At 42.3% G+C, this 16,331-nt stretch overlaps 1 protein-coding gene across 7 annotated transcripts in view; it reads left to right on the top strand.

The window, feature by feature from the left end:
- Positions 1–1,095: 1,095 nt before the first annotated feature.
- Positions 1,096–16,331, top strand: part of fam49a (family with sequence similarity 49 member A) — a 36,799-nt gene continuing 21,563 nt past the window's right edge. For 3 of the 7 annotated variants that reach the window (XM_019353497.2, XM_005449879.4, XM_005449878.4), the window contains exon 1: positions 1,097–1,246. The gene's annotated coding sequence lies outside the window, so the exon portion shown is untranslated. Of the gene's footprint in view, positions 1,247–16,331 lie in introns of all 7 variants that reach the window. The other 4 variants (XM_025899030.1, XM_005449877.4, XM_003440703.5 and 1 more) reach the window with 3 other exon arrangements.

Here is a 16,331-nt window from a genome sequence, read left to right as displayed (position 1 = left end):
CCCGATATTTGAGGTATCGTCTCTGTAATGTTTCTTCCTGTCAGCTTAAGGTAGTGATACTTTCACTTTTCATTTTCACTTACCTACTTCCTGCATTAGTTTGTGCCCCATTATTGTATAACTCACATGACAGTGGGATTGCTGGACAGTATAAAATATGCCTCTTTGTTTGTGTCGGCGTGCATAGAGTTACCAGAGGAACTATAACTCCATGAAAAGCAAGCAGCTGTGGTAGAGGAATCATAAAAGTTCACTCTGTGCATAGCTTCAGCCTCAGTGCTGAGAACAATAAGCTTTCTCAAAAATCACATCTCCAGCAGCAGCACAGGCAAGAAAGCATCTGTGAGCTCTATGTGGCTTTGCATTGAAAAGCTTTGATTGTAGAGCCTTGACATTTCTAAATGGAGTGTGTGTGTGTGTGTGTGTGTGTGTGTGTGTGTGTGTGTGTGTGTGTGTGTGTGTGTGTGATGATTTGCCTGAACCAAGAAAGTGTCCCTGTTCGAAAAGCAAAGCAATGTTCAAATGTTTCTTGTCCAGCAATGTGAGATCCAATTTGTAAGCTATTGCTTGCTTAGATAGATTCCCAACCCAAGAGATAAGTCCTACAAATTCAAAAGAGCTCAAACTTGCCTTATTTTGGATTTTAACTTCTAATTATTATCCTTATCTGTGATTGTGCGGTTTATTCTGCCAAATAACTCTTTAATGTTCTTCCTAGTTTACTGTCGTGAAATAAATCAAGAAATCCTTATGAGTCATCAATTTATTTAATCTGTACATTTCAACACACTGAAAATATGTAATACAGACAAATCTCATTATGTCGTAGCCTGATTTGTCTGTTTTAAACTTACCTCAATGCATAAACCTTTATGTTTAATGAATAACACAAAGCTTATTATGTTTTCATCGTGAACTTTCAGTTTGAGACAGAAAAGCTCTGCCAGGCACTGCGTAGGCTAAATAATTTCCCGCATAATCATTGGATATGAAAAAGAAAAAAAGAGTGGATTTAATTGGCTTCTCTCGTACTGTCCCTAATATCGACCAATCGAAACGGGAGTGGGCGGGGCTTGAGACTGGACTTTTCTTCATGGCTTTCCTGCTGGCAGAGGGAGGGGTGATGAGAGTGTTGTTTTCTGTTGCTGCCGGGAACACACAGAGCTGCCAAGGTCGGTGAAAGTACTGCACACAGCAAGGCTTCGGTGCTGGGCTGCTGTAGACTCCTACACCGAGAGACATACCGGTAAGTTTTTAGGTTTGCGCAACTTTGATTCGTGTTTTGCCGGCCACAAAGATGGTGGGGTCTGTGGGTCAACTTTACTTGGTGTCTTGCCAAAATGTGTACCCCGTACAAATCAGGGACTGTCAAACGAGTTCACATGGAGTAATGTGGAGCAGGCGGAGGAAGCGCCAACTTGCTAGCTAATATTAGCTCTTGAAATGAGTTACGTGGTAGCGTAATTGTTGTTCTAAGTCTTATCTGTCAGCGGTTTTGTCCTAATTATATTCCCATATGTTGTGATTTCTTTTCCGCGGTTTACTTGACAGTGGTGCTAGCTTCTAAGCGGTCCGGCTAGCCCACAAACTTAGCTCGGGACTGCTGGAGGCGTTAAATTCGAGCCACACTGCTCTTGTTTTCCCGTTTTTGCTTTATGTTGATAGCAGATATGTGTTAGACCCCGGTTTGGTGACAAAGTTATAACAGTTTAACAACTATCTCCGTCTGAAATCACTGCTGTGTAGAGACCGCTGCAGACTGATAACAGTGTCCGGTTCATCCTCAGGCAGGTGGCTGGATTAAATGATTTCCTTTCTACTGCTGTAATTTCTGACTGATTGCTGCCTCTTGAACTGGCAGAGGGGGAAAGGCGGTTATAATATATTTGTGGCCTCAGTCTGCAGCTGATAAAAGTAGCTGTTTGTATCTCCTGACATGATCTACAATGTGGAGCTCTGCGTCGGCCCTCTGGGTGTTATTCCAGGCTATACTTTATTATTTCCTATTACAACAACAACACACCTCCGCCCCTGGTTCATTCAGCCCAGTACCTCCATCCACTGCAGTGCTGCCATGTAGGCGGTGGAATCTAGATTCACTGTGGCTTGCCTGAGGAATTAACCAAACATAGTCCAAGAGCCGGGTGCAAATTTGTTCACAGCCTGCAGCACAGGCAGACTGACAAACTTGTCTTGACTCAGATCTCTAAATTTGAAAACCACCTTGATATGCAAATTTTTCTAGGCAATAAGAGGAATGTGCCCATCAAGGCCTTGGTGTACTGAAATGGCGCTCTTTTGTTCAAGAGGACATACAGCAACAGCTGCACTTCCCAACTGTGTGTGTGTGTGTGTGTGTGTGTGTGTGTGTGTGTGTGTGTGGTGGGGGCATGTGTGAGCAGATTTGTCCTGTTTCAGTCAGTATTCCAGGGAGTAATTGCAGCGTTTCTGGAATGCTGGTTAACTTTTCAGAGTTCTGCATGTTAGACAGTAGCTGGTGTGAATGAACCTGATCTCACATGAAGGAAGTTAAAATGCTTTGCATGTTATTTGCATGGGCTAGCAGAACTAGTAGTAGTGTTCAGTCTGAAACAGTGGAGATGGACACCCAGGGCTTTGTGTGCATGTAATTCAACATACACAGAGTCATACATGCTGCAGCATTTAAGCCAGTTCTGTTTGACTTTATTAGACTTTTGGTCCAGTAAGAGGTCCTCTGCACTACTGGGAAGGACCTTTGTTAAATATTCTTGTGAATGCATATTGTTCTGGTGACCTCTGGAGCATCAGAGTGATGCATACTGTGTTCTGTATGCTGGGTGTGACAAGAATGAAACTATCTACCTTTGTTTCAACAATGTGGCGAAAGTAACTGATGTATCAGTTTATATTTCTTTTCCTGTGGTTGCTGTAAACCATTCAACATATTCCAACATTCCCAGCTAAAATGAGAACATTGGCGAAAAATGTGTCTGACTTTAAAAAATAGACATGGCACAATTTGAATGCTGGCGTGCGTGCCTGGCACTCTGCTTGCCCATCATCCTGTCAGAAAGCTGCCAGGTAGCAGTTGAAAGTCTCGTAGTTCTGCGCTCTCACCGCTCAAGGTTTTTTTTGCAACAGAAAAACAGGATATGGTATCTCACACCCTGTCGAACAGTGGCATATTTGTACTTTGTGGTTTTTCAACCTGCTGTTGCATTACAGGTTGCCTGAGGGAAGCACATGGTGTAACACTGTGTAACACTTTTACACATAGAACACTGCTGTATGTCACAGCTTGGGAAGACTTTCTTTTTAATTAGTTCCACTGTGTGGCTCTGAGAGATGCTTTGTAAAATGACAACAAAGATGCTTACCTGCTTCAAAGAAGAGCATGAATGTCTGTTTCCTATTCCTTTAACAACAAAAAAAAAAAAACCTGACACCTGTCAGTGTCAAAGCTAGCCCAAACTTGCATGTTAGTTTTAATAAAACATTATATTTATGTTGAGTGCGAACTGCTGTGATTGCACAGGAGAGCCATTGGTGCCGCCCTGGCAGCCATTCTGGCCATAGAGTGAAGCAGCAGCTTTACTGAAGAGCGCCACTTTAGCCTGTCGCGGGCTGTTTCAAAGGTAATGTGATATTTGCAGTTTTCGCTGCTCTCAGACTTCAAATGAAACTGCTCACAGCAGCAATTTTTGTTTGCCCGAGTCCAGCTATGAATCACAAGTCGCTTTGTGATACGACATGAGAAATCCCAAAGGATTTCCTGCTAGCGCTGCACCATTGCCAAGTCCAATATCTTGAGGCTTAAGCTGTGCAAGCAGTGGGAAGTCTTGTCGTGTCATTATTTCACCGTTGATGCCAGCCAAGGCGAGCCTGCAGCTTCTGCAGACTGTCTGGCACATTTTATTTATGCATGGCACATTTTGGTCAAAATGCTTCTTCTTTCTGTGTTCATTTAGCAGTGTGGGCAGTTACTGATGTATGTGCGGATTGAAAATAGTATATTTGCATAAAGTACGTTAGAGAAGTCAAACATGAGGGTTTTTGGCAGTTATAATAGTTTGAATGTGTACTTCCTTTTAGGATAAGAAAGGATTTGTGTTAGAGTTGTTAAAGTCATGAGTTTCATTCAGACTGAACACACTGGCTAAGAGCTCTCCTCCTGTTATCAGCAGCTAGTCATCCAGTTTGCTGTGGACCATCCGCCACTGCTGACTCAGCCAATGCTGCCATCTGGGCTGGAAGAGAAAACACGACAGATTTCTCCCTGGCTCCAGAGCCTCGGATGCTCTGCTAACAGATTCTGTGTGTTTGTGTAGCTGTTTTCATATATGAGCTGCAGCTTTGAACCTTTTTTTTAAAAAGGCATTTTCCAGCAAAGGTGCAGAACATTAGATGCAGTTTGGTAACAAAAGTTACCGTCCAATCCAGATGTGCAAAATTTTTACCTTGATCATTTGAAAACTGTCAGTGTTACCCCTCAAAGGTGCTCGGTGCTTTATTTTTCCAGCGTTTTGAGACCTCGTAAGTTTAGGGATACAAGAGTTATACAAAAGACGTGTTTGATCCAAGACGCCCTTCTTCAGATGTCCACGTGTGTGGAGATCTGCGTGAGAGGTCTGCAGATAATAGCGTAGGGCAGCGGTCCCCAACCTTTTTTGCGCCACGGACCGGTTTATGCCCGACAATATTTTCACGGACCGGCCTTTAAGGTGTCGCGGATAAACGCAACAAAATAAAACTAGTGCCGGTACCGAAAAAAAGAAGATTTATTCATAACACACGTGAAAAGACCCAGGAAAACCGAGGTAACGATAGAAACGATAACAAAATAACGCTGAAAACCGATAAAAACCCTGAAAACAATACATTTCACACCTGAGCCTCAACTCTCGCGGCCCGGTACCAAACGACTCACCGACCAGCACCGGTCCGAGGCCCGGGGGTTGGGGACCGCTGGCGTAGGGCGTTCGCAGCGAGTGAGTGCTCATGCTCTGCCTCCTGCACACTCTGCTCAGGAAGCACCGTCGCATAAACCAACCTGAGTCAGTCCAATAGTGAGAACATGTCTGAGAGATTACATGTGTTGTGGCGTGCTATAAATCAGAAAGGGAAAGTCTCCCAAAATTAGCTTGTTATTCAGATTTGTATTCCAGGTTTTTCTGGGATCTAAATTGGTGTTTGGGGGTGGCCGTGCAGGTGGCTGCACATATAGCTATGTTTGGTGCAACAGAAATCAACTTTTTTTGCATTTTTCTGGTGTTTCTAGCCCCTTTAAAAAAAAAAAAAAAAAAAAGCTACAGTATATTTTGTGTTGTGCTCTGAAACACAGTCTTGGAAGGCCAAAACATCTTTGGTGGGCGTCTTTGTTTCCTCTATGCAGATAAAACTGCAATGTTTTTGGAATGTTCTCGAAGGAAAAAATTCCCTCCTATGTTGGAGGATTTGTTCTTTTGCTCAGAATAATTTCCCTTTTTTGTCAGTAATTCTTCTGCTGCTTTTATGTTTTGTTTTTTCATATTAATTAAAATCTGGCTGTGATTAGCGAAGGCCCACCCACCCTTCTGTTTTCAAGGAAGTGAGCTAAAATGCCTTCAGCTGAGGGTTGGCACCAAGGCCCAGCAATAGCTAAATAAGGACCCTGAGCTGCTCTCGAGTCCAAGAATAAAACTACCTGTGCATGGAAAGCAAAGGTGGTGGTTGAGTATAATTGGCTGCTTCAGTTTTGGGGTCCTGGTTCTGTGCATGTTTGCTTTCTGCCACACTGCCTCCACCTACTGCAACACCTTAATAAACCAGAGCCATTCCCAGTGTTATCCATGACACCCGTGCTTTTATTGCAGTGACAACAACAAATGTCTGCTGTTAATTAAGGTGATCATTTCAGCTTTAATTGAGTGCTTACTGAAACAATGAGCCTTTTCAGGCTCTCAGTCTGGCTGAGCAAGATGAATAAATCCTAACTGTTAGGACAGCTTATTCTCTTAAAAGCTTAAAATGTTTTTAAAGCCTAATCCTCCAACATTTAGTGTTCACCGCGAATATTGTTCTCCTGGTTGTATTACTGTAGTTATTTGTGTGTACTAGACCGTGGCCGTCCTGCCGTAGTTCCTGTTTTACGCCGAACTACCCGTCTGTGTGTCTTTTTATCTGTCTGTGTGTGCGAATACGTGTGTGTACAACTGTTCTGTCTCATGACCCTGCACACTTCCCACTCACGTTTCACTTTTTCTGCTTGCATCCTGTCAGCGTGACAGCAGCTCTCTGGCTGTTTGCTGCAGTTTCACTGCTCTGTGTCGCTGGCTCATGGTTGTAATGGTCACTTCTGTTCTGTTTATTGTGTCTCAGCTGCTCGTGTATTACTGTTAGTAGTAATTTTTTGGTTTGGTGTGATGTTGTACTGGGAACACAGACTCCCAGTTGTTTTGAAGTTTATTTTATAATAGGAAACTTTTTTAGTCAACTACATGATTTGAAGTCATCCGCTTTTATAACCACAGACTGTCTCACATGTCCTAATACACAGCAACAGTTGGTTTTGTGTTTTTTGTTGTTTTGTTTTTTTTACATATTTATTTAAGTTTGTTTCGGTTGCTTTGGTTATTGTTCAGGTTTTGCTACTTTGTAATCAACCTGAGATTTATTCTCATGAGCTCTGCGTTATGTCTGGTATTAACATGTTTCTGAAGCCTAAGTCGTTATACAAGTGGTTATTTCAAATGCACACCATATGCAAACTACTTACAACAGTTTGCACAAAATTGCTTTGGCAGTTAACTTGGTCCCAAATGCCCAAAGCATCATATTTTCTGGGCCAGTGGAAAATTGGAAAGCTTTGGAAGAGCAGCTCAAACTCAGTTGAAAGTTTAGAAACTACAAGATAAGAGTCAGACTGAGCCGTTGTAGGGAGGGATGTGAGGGATCAGCCAACTACACGCTTAAACTTTGTCACCTGTGATTGTTGGCAGTTGCGATGCTACTTTGTTAAGCCTTGTTAATTGTCATTGTTGTACAACACTGGTTTACTGGTGGCTTTGTTATAGCCACCTGTCACTGCTCTTTGCTGGAGACTGCAGATGGGCAGCTCCCTTATCTCCACATTAACGACTGTAATAAATGTTGAAAATGAGCAAAGATTAAGTGGTGCGTCTCGTATAATCAGGATTGTTTGGCTGTGTCAGAATAAACTGAGCCATAACCACAGGAATCACTACACTGAACATAAACATTTAGTTTTGACAAAGACAGGTAGCTGCTGGTGCTAGCCTTGCTCATGTGAGCTACTTACTGTTAAAGCAGTCGATTAGTCTAGACTTCTGTTTGTGTTCAGCTGATCAGGAAAGTCCATCATTCTCCTGTGGACACATGTCAGTGTCCTGAGTGGGGTGACAGTTTGGAGCGTCTGGAGCTAAACTCAGTTTTGTCCCTCTAGACTTGATCACACTGACTACTGCAGGTTTTATACTTACTATAACTGCAAGCTTGATAAAAGTATAACATAAAAGTACAACAGACATGACTACTTGTCCACAGCAAAGAATAATCCAAGCGTTGCCCTTCTTGCTCTTCTTGCATCAGTTGTCCTTCACAGCTCACTGAGCTCAGCTTGTTGTTCAGCAGCTGCCCTCAGTGTTGGTGAAAATGAGACCATTAGGATTGCTAAGTTCTCCAGTTTACTGTAATGTCATAATTCCAGCCAGGCTTGGTGATGACCACTGCACATGTGAAGACCCCACAGCAGCTTCCATGTTGGAAATGTCAAACTCGCATAGATACGTACTCCGCCCATGTTCCCTGCTCCTAACACATTAAACTTTAATAACTGACTGTCGACATGCAGCCTAATATTAACTGGTGCCTGTGCAGTGAATAATGTCATTTGACCCAGTTGTCACTGGTGTTTATGTTGTTGCTCGTGGGTGTAAAAGTGTAATTACATTTGTGTTCGGTTCCTTAGAGGCGATCACCATTTAACACTAAACACTCTCAGCCTTCTGCTACATGCTTCCTAGTCCATGTGGTGCAAGACACTTTTCTTTGTAAGCATAATTCTGCTGCGAGATGAGCGAGTCTGAAGGATGGAGTGGGGGGAAAAACAGGAAACATGGGAAAGAAGGTCAGGGTAGCAAATAGTCCAGCCAGCTGGGAATCAAACTGGACTCACTGCTCAGTGTATTTGTGATACACAAGACATTATTTCTGACTTTATAATATCTAACTTTGATAGAAGTCAGCCAGCTGTGCCACACCGCTTGTTTTTCTGGATTTGCACAACTCTGAGAAGGATCAGAGTCTCAGCAGGAACCCAGAAATTCAGAGTTTATTATTCATGACGAGCTAAAAGTCTGTGAGAGCAGGAATGGGTGGCTGTCATGCTAAGCAGCAGCAGCTTGGGGCAGGAGGGGGGGGCTGCAGAATAATGGCTTAAACTCTGACCCCGATTACTGTATGTTGGGATTGTGATGATTAATGCTGATTATTAATCTTGATAATTTGATTTTGTAATTAATTGGAATTCCAGACAGAGGGTGTTACAGGAAAAAATAGACTTTGTTACATACTGCAGCCCTGCCAAACCACAATAAACAGCTATTTATCATTATTTCATTTGCTGTGTGTGATAAATCACTAATGATTGATGCGCTGTGAACAATGTTTCCCAAGTCTTAACTGCTGATTTCTGCTGATTGATTTTCTTGAGCAGAAATTGTCATTACAGAATATTGTATTACAAACAAAAAGGGGAACGTTAATAATTTAATCCCTAAAATATTTATACAAAAATTACCTTTCAGTACTTCAGTATCTAGATCAATGGGAAACCCTGGATTTACACTGTGCACACACACAGAAGCAATTTGGGCTGTAACAGCGTGTAAGTAATATACAGAGGAAAAATCTATATTTATTTCTTGAAAATAAATCAATGTGATATTGCTGTAACAGCAAAAATGGCTGCCCCGTGGTGTGCCTTGCCCTCAGAACATTTTGAAGTGATGCTACGGCCCTCACAGCAGAGTGTTTATGCAAAGCCATAAATAGGTTCATTTTCATAAGCAGCACCTCGGTGCCCCACTCACTCTGTTTTTACAGAGACCGTTCCTCTAAGCTGTGAACAGCAATCTCATCATCTGTGGGTGAAATGCATCAGGCTGAAAATGCAAAGAGTTAATAAGAAGAAAAATAATGTTATTGGAGTGAAGCGTGATGAAGGGGAAAGAAGCACTGGCTGCCAGGCCTCACTGGTAGAGAGCAAATACAGAAATTAGCAAAAGACTGTGTTTGACCAGCATGTATATGCAAAGAAACAGATTGATCGTGGATATTGTATTGTTTTTTTTTAATGCTAATTAAAGCGGCTGTCCTGTTTTCATATGTAACTGACAGATACGGTTGCGAGTCTCCTGATCGAGCTGTTTTCCCTGACACTGTCTCCTGTGAATGCATGTTTGCTTGACTTCTTGTCTGAAGTATCTGCTTGCAACAAGTCAGTCTGCTGATGTCATGACCTTAAGGCAATCTATCTCAGAGTCTGCTAATATAACCTTGCTGCTTCAGTGAATGTAACATAGCTCTCAGAGAAGTGCCTGTATCCATGTGATGGCCACGATGGACTAACTGTAACTGCAGTGACGCTAGCTAACCTTTGTGGTGAAATCAGTTTTGTTTAGTAATCGTATGTTATTGACTTTGGTTTGTATCCTTTCTAGCCATTGCTTAGAACTGCAGTTTCTTTGGACTCGACTGTGACCTTTTTCATAATCGGGAATATAAAAGATGGAGGTTGTCACTATGACATCACCCTCTGGTTGGGGGTATAAAACACTCGGGGATATTGCAGACCCTTCCTAAAGCATAGCCTGCTGTATCATCTTTTACACTCTAAATGTGACTAATGAGCATCATGTTATAAGGGGTAAGACATGAAACTGATAATGAAGAGCAAAACTTCACCAGGGCCATCTATGTGGTCATAGATGAAGGTGGCTGAGTGGCTGTTTTCACATAAATGATTATACAAGCAGATCTCTTTTGCAACCACAGGAGCATTCAGAAGAATAAATAAACAGCCTACATATTTGGATGATCTTGATAAGTCCTCGAAGGCTGATTGTTTGGGTTTTTTAATGCCAACTCAGCCTGTGGCTGTCTTGTTTTCATATTTACCTGACAGATGCAGGTGCCAGTCTCCTTATCGAGCTGTCAGAAAGTTTTTCCCTCTCTTAGAATAAGAACTTTTTTTATCTGAAGTATGTGAAGTATCACCAAGTCACAGTCTACTGATGTCATTGCTTCAAGGCAGTCTGCGGCAGTAGCACGTTTATCTGAGTATGTTAAGACAACCTTGCTGCTTCAGCTCTCTGTAGCTCTCAAAGAAAGGGCGTGTATTGAGGAAGTTAGCCTGATGCATTCACATTCATATTTGCTAACGCTGGTTTCACACAACAGCCAGTCACACACAGACATGGTTCCCTTTGTATCTACATTGCTGTTGACAAGCAGAGCTGGGCAGAACAGAAGTGGCATTGAACAGAAACGTAGGAGGAATTTTTACGCCTGGAGTCCCACGCTACGCAGCACTAGCTGCTAGTAGCCAGCTACTCTGCCTCCCCCTGCTCTCCAAATACCAACCTCCTGCTTCTGCTTTCCCACTTGCTCGTTTTCTTCGAGTCTTTTCCTCCGTTTATTGTTCTCCTCATGCACTCTTAAACGCCTTGGCAGTCTCTCCCTCCATCTATCCCACTTTCTCTCTCAGCACTGACAGAGGCCTCTCTGAGATGTTTACTATGTCTGCAGACCCCCCCACCCCCCCGTCACCCCTCCTACTCACCGAACAGAATAACCGTCACTGTGACTTTTTTGCCTGTTTATTATCTCCGTCCCTCTTCATCTGCCTGCAGATGTTGGAGGAGGGATAGTGGTGAGTTTGTATGGAGTAAGTGTAAAATGACCCAGCTGGCTGAACCAGAGGGCACACAGAGCTGAGAGCGGCCGCTGAGGAGGAGGCGCAGCTCTGTGCTCCAGTGTCAGCGAGCTGCAGCGCGTAGCTGTTTGTCAGATATGAGATGTGCTGTTTCTGAGTGAGAGCCTTTCAGAGAGCAGCGCAAGCACTTAAAAGTGAACTGTGTTCGATGCCTGACTCCTGGCTGCTGAAGAGTTCTTCAGTGTGCAAAGAGCCTCCAGAGTGTGGTTAGCAGAGCAAAACAGTTGAACCCTGTGCTGGTATGTGAATCAGGCTGTAAGAGGGGAGGATAAAGAGCAAGGCTGCCATTGTGGTGGTGCTAGGCAGGTTTCCCCTTCTCCACCCAGCCCACCCTCTTCCCTGCCTGCCTGCCTCCCTCCCAACAGCACCCCCACCCCCCAGCCCATGTCCATATTAGGGCAAAACTCAGCCAACCTCCCCTTGAGCTGAGCTCAACCCCCTCCAAAATGCCTCCCTGTCACATTTGCTCCAGCAAAGGGCGCCTGAGGGAGACACAGCTCCCCTAACCCAATTTGAAGGCCTGTTTTCCTGGCCAGTCAAAACAGCCGAGGGATTTTAAAAATGGATGCAGAGAGCTGGGGCCAAGTTGGTGTGTTTGAATGTGCTTTTATTTTGGAGGAGCTACAGTTAATGGGCTTAACTTGAGCAGTTTTTGACCATATGCCCCTTGGTGACCCCCCCTCCCCCCAAAAGGCTCATTAGTTAAGTTCAAACTGTACATCAGTTTTAGTGTTCTTAAGTGTGTGTGCAACGTTTAATCATTGTTGTGTACCGATTCTACTGTCAGACAGCACACAGCATAAAAGCATACAGTAAGTATTGGGACTGTGTTATGGTTTTTTTTCTAAATATATTTTTAAAAGAGTGTTTTTTTGGGGGTTTTTTCTTTGCTGTTCTAAAGCGGTAGCGACCAAACTGAGGTTCAGACTGAACTACGAACTATTTTTAGTGTTAAGCCCCCAGTTTCTTTAGTTTCTCTGCACTCGCGGTGTCCAGGGAAAGCTGTACTGACAGCTTTGTAGTGGATGCTGCTCGAGAAGGACGGGGCGCAAAGCGAAAGATGCCGTCCCCACAGAAAGTGTGTCGTTTTGTTACTCTAAAGCCACTTTAGATTACACTGTAAGTGACAGACACCAGTTAAACAACTGGTTTATGCTTGTCAGCCATTTTCCTAGAGATTCCTAAACAGAAGTTATTTCAGGGCATTGGTGTTGATTTTGGTTTCCTGTGGTTTATACAGAGAGGAAACGGTTGACTTCACAGACATAAGAACGTCTGGGTTTGGCACAGAAGCATTTTAAACTTAAAATATTTGTTTCATTGCAGCGCCAGCCAATCGCACATGAACACACAGGTTGGGCACACGCAGGCCAAGAAAAATGGGAGCATTAGTGTCGTAACTGGCACGATGCTGTTTCTTTCCATGTTTCCAAAAGACACACAGACACACACAGAACTGAAGTTCAGGTGTCACAGCTCTCGATCCACAGAAGGCAAGAAAGGTTTTCTGGGAACTTGTTATCATAACAGTCACTAATTCAGAGTTAATTAAACTGATGCTAATAGTTCTTTTTTGTGAAGAATCAATATAATTATTAATCACCACAGATAAGTCAATCACTGGTTGAAAGCAGTTATCTGGATGGTTTTTGTAAACTTGAAACTGCTCTGTTGTTTTGTAAATGGTTAACTGATCTTGAATGTGCTTATAAGTGGGCAAGCATACCCGAGGACTCGCTGTCTGTTTTTGTTTTTACTTTTGTGTGTTTTCACAAGCTATTCACTTAAGTTTTGTTGTATATGTACGACCGGTCCCAGCAGATGGCCCCGCCCCTCCCTGAGCCTGGTTCTGCCGGAGGTTTCTTCCTGTTAAAAGGGAGTTTTTCCTTCCCACTGTCGCCAAAGTGCTTGCTCATAGGGGGTCATATGATTGTTGGGTTTTTCTCTGTGTGTATTATTGTAGGGTCTACCTTACAATATAAAGCACCTTGAGGCGACTGTTGTGATTTGGTGCTGTATAAATAAAACTGAATTGAATGACGACAAAGGGCTGTTCTAGGACCAGTACCAAGATTTTAACGTATCATGCAGCCCTGTCATGTGTTTCAATGTAGCTTCTAATTACACTTTGTTAGGCTATAAATTTGTAATGATGTGGTTTAATAATTAATACCTCATGCTAGTGCTGGGCGATATGACGATATATATCGTGTGAACGATAGAAAAGTGTCTATCGTGCCATTTGTCTTCTATCGTTTCTAACCCTAATTTTATAAATTATTACATAAAATATATCATTAACCCTTTACAACCGGTCGGAGCAGGCACGCTCTGTTTTGCCTAACTATTTTTAAATCCCTGTAGAACTGGAACCATGTAAGGTAGCGCAGTAATTTTTTTTGCATATGAAACCGGAGGAGTTGTACTTGCATCTTATTCCATTAGCTTGCCCGAGGTCACGGTTTCCTTCCACATATAGCTTTGCAAAAATTGCATAAAAAGCACTTCCAGCAACAAAAACATAATATTCCAGAAACACGCTTTGCCGATCCGATCAGCTGTTCATAACACTTCCTACGTTGGAATATAAGTCAGCGCGAACTATCGCATGTCCGCCATTACCTGTCCGAAAAAATGTAGTTTTTTACCTTCAAAGCCTATGTTGGTGTTTTTAAAAGTCATGTTTGACTTTATGCTTTTCTGTATCGTTTCTGGGATGCTTAGAAGTCAAATTACACTGTTGGAAATAGTTTATTTTGATGCACATGCTGTTTCTTTGCAAATTTGCATTATAATATTTATTTTCATTTTTCCTGTAGTATATAAAAATTAGTGTATCTCAAACATAAAACTATGAAGACACTCAAAATAAATTTCTCGTGGTTGGAAACTATTTTGTGCAACTTTTTTGTATTTACAGTTTTGAGCCTCTTAAATTTCTCTAACTAGACATATATATATATATATATAAAACAACAAAACAAAAATGATTTTCAATTTTTTTGTAGTTTATTGCACTGTTTTGCAATTTATGTAGTTACTATGGACTTAATGCATACATATTATTAAAATTTGGGCTATAACGGTTGTATTGATGTATAGCAACTTGAAATGCTCCCACAAATGGCTCCACAGCATGTAAAATGTAAAGATAAGCTCTGGCGGACTTGGTGCTATGGTAGGTCTTAAAGGGTTAAATAGCCTGTGGCAAATATATTAGTGTTGTCTTCTCACTATACATACTCTTAACTTTATGCAAGAGAAAATAAAGTATAAAAAAATGATATTTTTCGCAAAGAAACTCCGTCTTGTGGTTTTGCGACATGGTGCTGCTGTACGTGCACCCGGATTTGTGACATGCTTTACGGTAACTCAAAACAAAGACTGCACCCTCTCCACTTGCTGTTTACTAGGGATGGGTATCGTTTAGGTTTTATCCGATACCGGTGCCAAACCGGTACTTTTGAAACGGTGCCGGTGCTTAAACGATGCTCAAACGATGCTCAAACCGGTACTTAAAGAATGGAGAACACAAAATTGGTCCAAAAACCTCTCATGTTCAGCTGTTTTTTTTGTAAAAAGATAACAATGTTAGCCTTTTCTGCAGCTATAGGGCATATATGGTATCACTCTTGGCTGGAAGCAGTGCTTAAACAATGGAAAAAACACAAACTTTGTCCAAAAACCTCTCATGTTTAACTGTTTTCCACTTTTTCTTTGGTCATTTTAGCCTTTTTGGCCAGGGTGAAGGGAGTATCTGCCATCAGACAAGAAGACAGCCGCATGTAACTACGACGGTGTTTGCTAGTTCACCTTACATGCATTAATGTAATAACGTGGTTAGCCTACTCAACGTTAATTACACACGAACAACATGAAGCTACTCACGCAGAGAAGAACGGCTGCTGCTGCCATCATCATCCTCATCATTTCTGCTACACTGACAGGGCTAGGGGCCAGGACTCTACTCTTCGGGTTTTTGGGGGATGTTGCTAACTCCGGGTCCGATAACAGGCACCACACCCGCAGTAGATGTGCACGGTGTGAGGTCTCGCAGCAAGCTATCAAACACGGCGCATTTCTTGGCTTTAAAAAAAAAAAAAACCGCTATGCGTCGCCAGGTGTTTCATCAGATTTGAGGTGTTACCTCCTTTGACAGTATCACAGTATCAGCTTAAAGCACTTGTTGCAGGCTGCTGAGTTTGCATCTTTTGCTGTGAAGTACAGCCAGACTTTTGACCGCTTCGCCTTGGGCATTTTTAATCTGTAGCTCTGCTCTAAAAGAACGTACGTACCTGGCCCCGCCTACTATCCTCGGAAACGTAAAATGATTGGCTAGAATTGGCTCAGGAAAAAAAAAAAAGCACCGAAATAAAGCACCGAAATGTGCGCTGCTTTTCGGTCTGGTTACTACCGTTTATGTCAGAACCAGTGCCATCATGGCACCGGACACCGGTACCCATCCCTACTGTTTACAGACTGCATACGTTCCAGATGACCACAGGTCAGGTGGTATATTGTGATATATATCGTTATCGTGATATAAAATAATTCATATCGTGATAAATATTTTTTCCATATCGCCCAGCACTACTTCATGCTACTGAAAATAATGGAAAGGGATTATTTTGTTTATTTTATTATTATGTGGTCGTTCTTGATTTTAATCTGTAACAGCTCTTTGGGCAGATTTTCCTAAAATGTGGCTCGTCCTGCATCGTTCACTCAAATCAAGACATAATATTCAGAGGAAAGTTTCTTTTCAACAGATATTTATTGCGTTGTCTTACAAGAGCTCTATAGCTGATTCCTTGCCAGAGCCGCTTGTAGATAATCTCCCAGCCAGAATGTACGAGTGCTTGGCTGCTGCTCATTTTCCTTCATCTGGGAATTATTTGAACAGCACCACAAGCTTTTTAGAAATATTTTTATTTATTTATTTATTCTTTTTGCTTAACATGAAGATCATCTTTGAGCCATCAGCCTGGAACCTGATGTTCCAGGTTCAATGGAGCGTCACCAGCATCACTGTTTAAAATGCTACAGGACAGGAAAATATTTCCCCCCGTTTAACGTTGTTGGCTCAGATGCTCACAGGCCTGTGACGAATCAAACAGGAACCACATTCCACAAAGTGCAGATCAGGTTCAGCGAGCCGTTTCCAGCATCAGTACAGCATTCCCCCCCCCCCCCCCTCTCACATATCACTTGTACGTATAATAACCATCAGTATATAATGTTAGTACTCACTGCTGCATGCCAAATAACCATGCTGATTGTGTTGGTAGATGTTGTAGCTGATATGGTTATTTGTTCATGAAGTGATTTGAAGAAACAGAACAACATCATACGATTT

This window comes from Oreochromis niloticus, linkage group LG15 (assembly GCF_001858045.2).
Source record: "Oreochromis niloticus isolate F11D_XX linkage group LG15, O_niloticus_UMD_NMBU, whole genome shotgun sequence".
Classification (NCBI taxonomy): Eukaryota; Metazoa; Chordata; class Actinopteri; order Cichliformes; family Cichlidae; genus Oreochromis; species Oreochromis niloticus.
Note: the sequence above shows the minus strand (reverse complement) of the source record. Positions and strands in the feature narration are given on the sequence as shown.